Raw genomic sequence first — 7,025 nt, 5'->3', positions numbered from 1 at the left:
TCCACAGCTTAAAACTGCAGGCTTGGGGAGAAATAAAGACAAAGAGCTCTAAGACATGAACCAATCCTGAGACAACCTGCCAGCAAGGTCAGTGGGGTGGCTGACTCTGACTTCAGCACCTCTGACCTTCTCTTTACTGATTTAGATGGACAGAGACCCAGGACCTAGCTGCCAACAGGGCGGCCAGGTTGTTTTGTGGTTCTGGAGTCAAAAGTCTGGATTTTTTACAATATCTATTTATTTATATGGCTGCGCCAGGTCTTAGATGCAGCATGCGGGACCTTCAGTGGAGGCATATGGGATCTAGTTCCCCAACCAGGGATCGAACCTGGGACCTCCTGCATTGGGGGAACGGAGTCTTAGTCACTGGACCACCAACGAAGTCCCCACAGGTCTGGATTTTATCTTCAGGTATCCGAGGGGAAATCATCTCACCACGAGAGCTGGCTTCCCGCCCCAGCCAACACATATGCTCCTGTTTTAACCCAGCCTCGAATGGCACAGGGAAGACTTTGAGACCCTCTGACTGTCTAAGACAGGAATCCAAATAGACAGGACTAAAATAGTCACACGCTCCCAGGAAGTACCAAGCGTCACTCTCTCAGAGGCCACATGAGAACCGTGCAAAGTACAGATGGTCATTTACCTGACACAGGAGAGAACGAGAGTGACAGCCAAAATGGGGCAGAACTGGAATTTTAAACCTAGATCTCGTGCTTGCTTTGGCAGCACATATACTAAAATTGGAAAGATACAGAGAAGATTAGCATGGCCCCTGCGCAAGGATGACACGCAAATTCGTGAAGCGTTCCATATTTTTAATAAACAAATGGGATCTAATTAAAATTAAAAGCGTCTGCACAACAAAAGAAACTATAAGCAAGGTGAAAAGACAGCCTTCAGAATGGGAGAAAATAATAGCAAATGAAGCAACTGACAAACAACTAATCTCAAAAATATACAAGCGACTCCTGCAGCTCAACTCCAGAAAAATAAATGACCCAATCAAAAAATGGGCCAAAGAACTAAATAGACATTTCTCCAAAGAAGACATACAGATGGCTAACAAACACATGAAAAGATGTTCAACATCACTCATTATCAGAGAAATGCAAATCAAAACCACAATGAGGTACCATTTCACGCCAGTCAGAATGGCTGCAATCCAAAAGTCTACAAGCAATAAATGCTGGAGAGGATGTGGAGAAAAGGGAACCCTCTTACACTGTTGGTGGGAATGCAAACTAGTACAGCCACTATGGAGAACAGTGTGGAGAATCCTTAAAAAACTGGAAATAGAACTGCCATACGACCCAGCAATCCCACTGCTGGGCATACACACCGAGGAAACCAGAATTGAAAGAGACACATGTACCCCAATGTTCATCACAGCACTGTTTATAATAGCCAGGACATGGAAGCAACCTAGATGTCCATCAGCAGATGAATGGATAAGAAAGCTGTGGTACAAAAACACAATGGAGTATCACTCAGCCATTAAAAAGAATACATTTGAATCAGTTCTAATGAGGTAGCAATGGCACCCCACTCCAGTACTCTTGCATGGAAAATCCCAAGGACGGAGGAGCCTGGTAGATTGCAGTCCATGGGGTCGCTAGGAGTCGGACATGACTGAGCAACTTCACTTTCACTTTTCATTGTCATGCATTGGAGAAGGAAATGGCAACCCACTCCAGTGTTCTTGCCTGGAGAATCCTGGGGACGGTGGAGCCCGGTGGGCTGCCATCTATGGGGTCGCACAGAGTCGGACACGACTGAAGTGACTCAGCAGCAGTAGCAGTAATGAGGTGGATGAAACTGGAGCCTATTATACAGAGTGAAGTAAGCCAGAAAGAAAAACACCAATACAGTATACTAACGCATATATATGGAATTTAGAAAGATGGTAATGACAAGCCTGTATGCAAGACAGCAAAAGAGACACAGATGTATAGAACAGTCATTTGGACTCTGTGGGAGAGGGAGGGGGGGATAATTTGGGAGAATGGCATTAAAACATGTATAATATAAGAAATGAATCGCCGGTCCAGATTCAATGCAGGATACAGGAAGCTTGGGGCTGATGCACTGGGATGACCCAGAGGGATGGTATGGGGAGGGAGGTGGGAGGAGGATTCAGGATGGGGAACACATGTACACCCGTGGCAGATGCATGTTGATGTATGGCAAAACCAATACAATAAAGTAAAAATAAATAAACAAATAATAAATAAAATAATTATACAAATGTAAAAAAAATAAAAATAAATATTGAGGATGTTTCTACAAAATAAAATAAATAAATAAACCTAGATCTCATGCCAACAGCCATCCTCTGTTCCCTGCATCAGTCAAGCTGCGTGTAAGGCTGGACCCCACTGCTCCCTCTCGCACCCCAAGGCTGATCCATGACTTTCCTAAACATTTTTTAATTGGAGTAAAATTGCTTTACAGTGTTGTCTTGGTGTCTGCTGTATGACCACGTGAATCAGCTATAAGTATACAACGGATAAGAACAGATGTTACACTTCATCTTAGCCAAAAGGCCAAGAAGGGATCCTAAACATTTTAAAAGAGAAAGAACTGACAATATGGTTGCTTTGCCCAAGAGTTCAACAAGATACGTGGTAATTTACTCAAAACCCAACCCTGGAGAAAATACTGCATGATTTTATAAAATCCTCCCTCACTACCTGTAACCTCTTTTACTACATGCTGGGAATTTAAATCAGGGGGGAAAAAAAAAAAAACAAACACCTTTCTCATACAAAAAAAAAAAAAGATAAACATGTAAGGAGATAGATGTGTTCATGAATGGTGGGAATCCTTTCACAAGGGGTAGTTACATATCACCAAAGTATGTGCATTTAAGTGTTTTGAGGTGTACTTTAAATACCTTACAATTTTATTTGTCAATTATGCCTCAATAAAGCTGGGGGGAAAAATCCACAATGATTACCCCCCCCCAAAAAAAGAAATGAAAAAACTGAGTTTTTTCCCCCCTTGAAGGAAGAGACTTAACATTCAGTGGGTGATTGCTCTGTGCCAGTTAATAAGGTAGACAATTTAAACTAATTACCCCATTCAAGCCCAACTATCAGATGAGAACACTGAGACTTGGCAAGCTCGGCCCTCTCAAAGCTGCACGGCAAAGAAGTGACTGACCCATTACTCAGAGCAGCCCGAGCTCCCTACTAAAGCCCTTTCTCTTAGCCTACTAGCCAGCCAGTAGGGTGGTCCATTCATTCGAGTCAGCCTGGTTTGCCTGGGACTTTCCAGGTTGCATCCCACATCTCAGAAACCCTTCAGTCCAAGGCAAAGTGGAAAGATGTGTCACTATATTGGGCAATTATCCAAGGCTAGGGAAACATTCTGATGGCTTCTGGCTGCTAGTTTTCACATCATTTTGGTTTAAATCAAACATTTTTCCTTTTGGTACATCTGAAGCACAGAATATGTCAACACATCCTGACTTCCCCATTTCTGGATTTTCCTTTTTTTTTTTTTTTTTTTTGGCTGTTGTTGTTCAGCCATTAAGTCATGTCCAACTCTTTGTGACCCCATGGACTACAGCACACCAGGCTTACCAGACCTTCACCATCTCATAGAGTTTGCTCAGATTCATATCCAGTTAGTTGGTGATGCTATCTAACCATCTCATCCTCTGCTGTCCCCTTCTCCTTTCGCCCTCAATTTTTACCAGCATCAGGGTCTTTTCCAGTAAGTCAGCTCTTCATACCAGGTGGCCAAAGTATTGGCGCTTCAGCATCAGTCCTTCCAATGAGTATTCAGAGTTGATTTCCTTTAGGATTGACTGGTTTGATCTCCTTGCTGTCCAAGAGAGACTCAAGAGTCTTCTCCAGCACAATTTGAAAGCATCAGTTCTTTGGTGCTCAATCTTCTTTTTGGTCCAACTCTCACATCTATACATGACTACTGGAAAAAACCACAGCTTCAATCATATGGATTATTTGTCAGCCAAGTGATGTCTCTGCTTTTTAATACTCTGTCTAGGTTTGTCATAGCTTTTCTTCCTAGCATCTTTTAATTTCATGGCTGCATTTTTATAGCCCTGAAAACACTAACTTCATCCTGAAGTCCATGTACTCTACCCAGGAAAGTAGGAGGCTTGAAAATTAAACAGGAATTGTTGATGGGCCCATGTTTCTTTCTTAGAGAAATGGAGTCTCTAGGGGGGTGGATATCTCCTCTCAAAACCAGAAGCCCTGAGCTGGTTCTGCCCAATAAATAGCTGTGTGTCCTTTGGTAAGTCCCTTCCTCTCTCTGAGCCTCCATTTGCAACACAGGAGTTTTAAGCGATCCCTCAAGGAGTACACAGGCCTTGATGCTCAGCCCCCTCATTCCACAGATGACGACCAAAGGCCAGAGAAGTAAGGAGGCTTGGCCAAGGTCATCCAGCAGGCTGAAGCACTACAGGAAATCTCAAGAGCTTTGTCCACCCCCTCGAATACACAGCAGAGAAAAAGCAGAGTGTGCTAAGAAACAGAATCTGTTTAATGTTCCCTTCTAAGCCTGTAAGGAAAATGAGCCAAATGCTGCAAGATTAAGGATTCTGATCTTTAAAAACAAATCAGGGTTTAATTTGGGTTTTCTTAAAGCCTCATAAAAAAGGGGAGCTGAATCCTTGACCAAATACTCAGCATTCCAAACTGGGAAGATGAGACAGATTTTAATCCCCTGCGTGAGGAGCGGGTGGGCTGGAGGATGTATGCTTCCATTGGCCTGCATAATTCTCAGATGTGTAAACGGCAGGCCGCCTGGAGAAGAGATCAGCCCCAAAGGGCCAAACAGGGAAGGTGGGGGCTCTGAGCAAAGCCAGAACGAGGTCTAACTGGGCTGCACACTGGTGGCTCAGTGAGGTCAAGTAATTTGCTTAAAGTCATCCAGCTAGTAGGTGGAGGAGTCAAGAATTGAAGCCATATCTACATTCAAGTGTAGGAGCCCACTGGCTATGCTGATCAGCTGGTAAAGAATCAGCCTGCAATGCGGGAGACCTGGGTTCGATCCCTGGGTTGGGAAGATCCCCAGGAGAAGAAGGGAAACGCTACCCACTCCAGTATTCTGGCCTGGAGAATTCCATGGACTGTACAGTCCATGGGGTCGCAAAGAGTCAGACACAACTGAGAGACTTTCACTTTTCACTTTTGGCTATGCTGTGTAATTTTTGTTATTGTTGAGTCACTCAGTTGCGTCCGACTCTTTGCAACCCGTGGACTGCAACACACCAGGCTTCCCTGTCCTTCACTATCCCTCAGAGTTTACTCAAACTCAGTGCATTAAGTCGATGATGCCATCCAACCATCTCATCCTTTGTCTCCCCCTTCTCCCCTGTCCTCAATCTTTCCCAGCACCAAGGTCTTTTCCAATGAGTTGGCCCTTCGCATTATGTGGCCCAAGTATTGGAGCTTCAGCATCAGTTCTTCCAATGAATAGTCAAGGTTGATTTCCTTTAGGATTGACTGGTTTGATCTCCTCACTGTCCAAGGGACTCTCAAGAGTCTTCTGCAGCACCACAATTTGAAAGCATCAATTCTTGGGCACTCAGCCTTCTTTATGTTCCAAGTCTCACATCTGTACATGACTACTGGAAAAACCATAGCTTTGACTAGATGGAACTTTGTTAGCCAAGTGATGTCTCTCCTTTTTAATATGCTCTCTAGGTTTGTAATAGCTTTTCTTACAAGGAGCAAGCATCTTTTAATTTCATGACTGCAGTAACCATCTACAGTGATTTTTTAAGAGCTGAAATTTGAATGGAGAAATCAGGGCACCCTTCAATTGTCCAGAGAGTCTGCTATGAACTCTCCAGGTTCCTTTCTGGATATTTCTCCTGCTACAATCTTCCAGGCTGTTTCCTTAGCCTCCCTATATTGCATTGAAACTTATTCATTCATTCAGTCATTCACTCAACAAATGTTTACTAAGCATCTACTATGTGCTGGCTTCAATGCACAAGGGGATGTCGGCTGATGTGTTCCATCAAGAAAATAAGCCAATCAAGCTGACACAGAGATGTGTCTAAGTCCTGTAGGATTAAGAAAGGTTTCCTGGAGGAAGCAATATTTGCAGTGGCACTTGAGTTGGATTTGAAAGTATCAACGGTCACATCAACATAAAACTTGTTTGAACTATTTAGTCATTTACTAGCAGCTTGGGTCCCCCCACCTCCAAGATAGTATCATCAGCTGAAACAAATTTGGGGATTGTCTAAGAATGCCAATTATCCTCAAATATTCCAAAATTGAGCATTATCAGACTCTCAAGGAACTCTGTATCTCACTTACAGACACTTGTTTCCATCAGTTTTGGGCAGGCAGGGGAGGGAACTCCCAGAGCCCTTGCATCCCTGCACCAGTTACTTCAATGAACACACAGGCCTGTGTGGGCGGTAACGCAGCCTCATGTTAGAGCTGAAGAACAAGCTGAGAGAACGAGGGTGACTTGCCAAGGTCACGCCATTATCCAGGGCAGCTCGGGGGTGCGAATCTAAACCTCACCGCTGCTTTCATGGCTCTATCAGCCTCTGTGTGCCAGACACGAGGAGATGCTTGAAAAACAAAATCTCTTCAAAGAATAGTCCCGTAAAGACGTCAAATAGGAAATGATTCTGCACCTCCAGGGAGCTTAGCCTCCTGCTGACACCTCCTGATGGGGGTTCACAGACCTCACCTCCAGGAAGCTCTTGCTCTGCTCAGAAAGACCTAAACGTCTAGAAACCACAGAGGCCCACGTCTAACCTTGAGCTGAGTTGTGTGGCATCCCTGGTGTGCTCAGTGGTGGGTACCAATGAGGGCTGGCGTGGCAGGGGGGGCGGGTCAGAGATCAGGGGAGACAACTTCATGCTGGCTAAAAAGGCTGGGAAGGGTTTTGACAAGGATATGGAGAAATTGGAAACCTGTGCCTTGTGGGTGCAACTCATGGAAAATATGACAGTTCTTCCAAAAAGTAGAAATAGAACCCCACGTGACACAGCAATTCACTTCCAGGTATACACCCAAAGAACA

The 7,025-nt window shown here is 44.3% G+C and overlaps 1 non-coding gene and 1 pseudogene across 1 annotated transcript; one reads left to right on the top strand and one right to left on the bottom strand.

The window, feature by feature from the left end:
- Positions 1-713: 713 nt before the first annotated feature.
- LOC139177915 (U6 spliceosomal RNA) lies at positions 714-820 on the top strand. Its single transcript, XR_011562374.1, has one exon. It is a non-coding gene; the product is annotated as a U6 spliceosomal RNA (small nuclear RNA).
- Positions 821-2,408: 1,588 nt separating this feature from the next.
- LOC139177903 (U2 spliceosomal RNA) lies at positions 2,409-2,558 on the bottom strand (annotated as a pseudogene).
- Positions 2,559-7,025: the final 4,467 nt, after the last annotated feature.

The sequence above is a fragment of the Bos indicus genome, chromosome 19 (assembly GCF_029378745.1).
Source record: "Bos indicus isolate NIAB-ARS_2022 breed Sahiwal x Tharparkar chromosome 19, NIAB-ARS_B.indTharparkar_mat_pri_1.0, whole genome shotgun sequence".
NCBI classification, from domain to species: Eukaryota; Metazoa; Chordata; class Mammalia; order Artiodactyla; family Bovidae; genus Bos; species Bos indicus.
The sequence above is the reverse complement of the archived record's forward strand: the minus strand, read 5'-3'. Positions and strand labels throughout refer to the sequence as shown.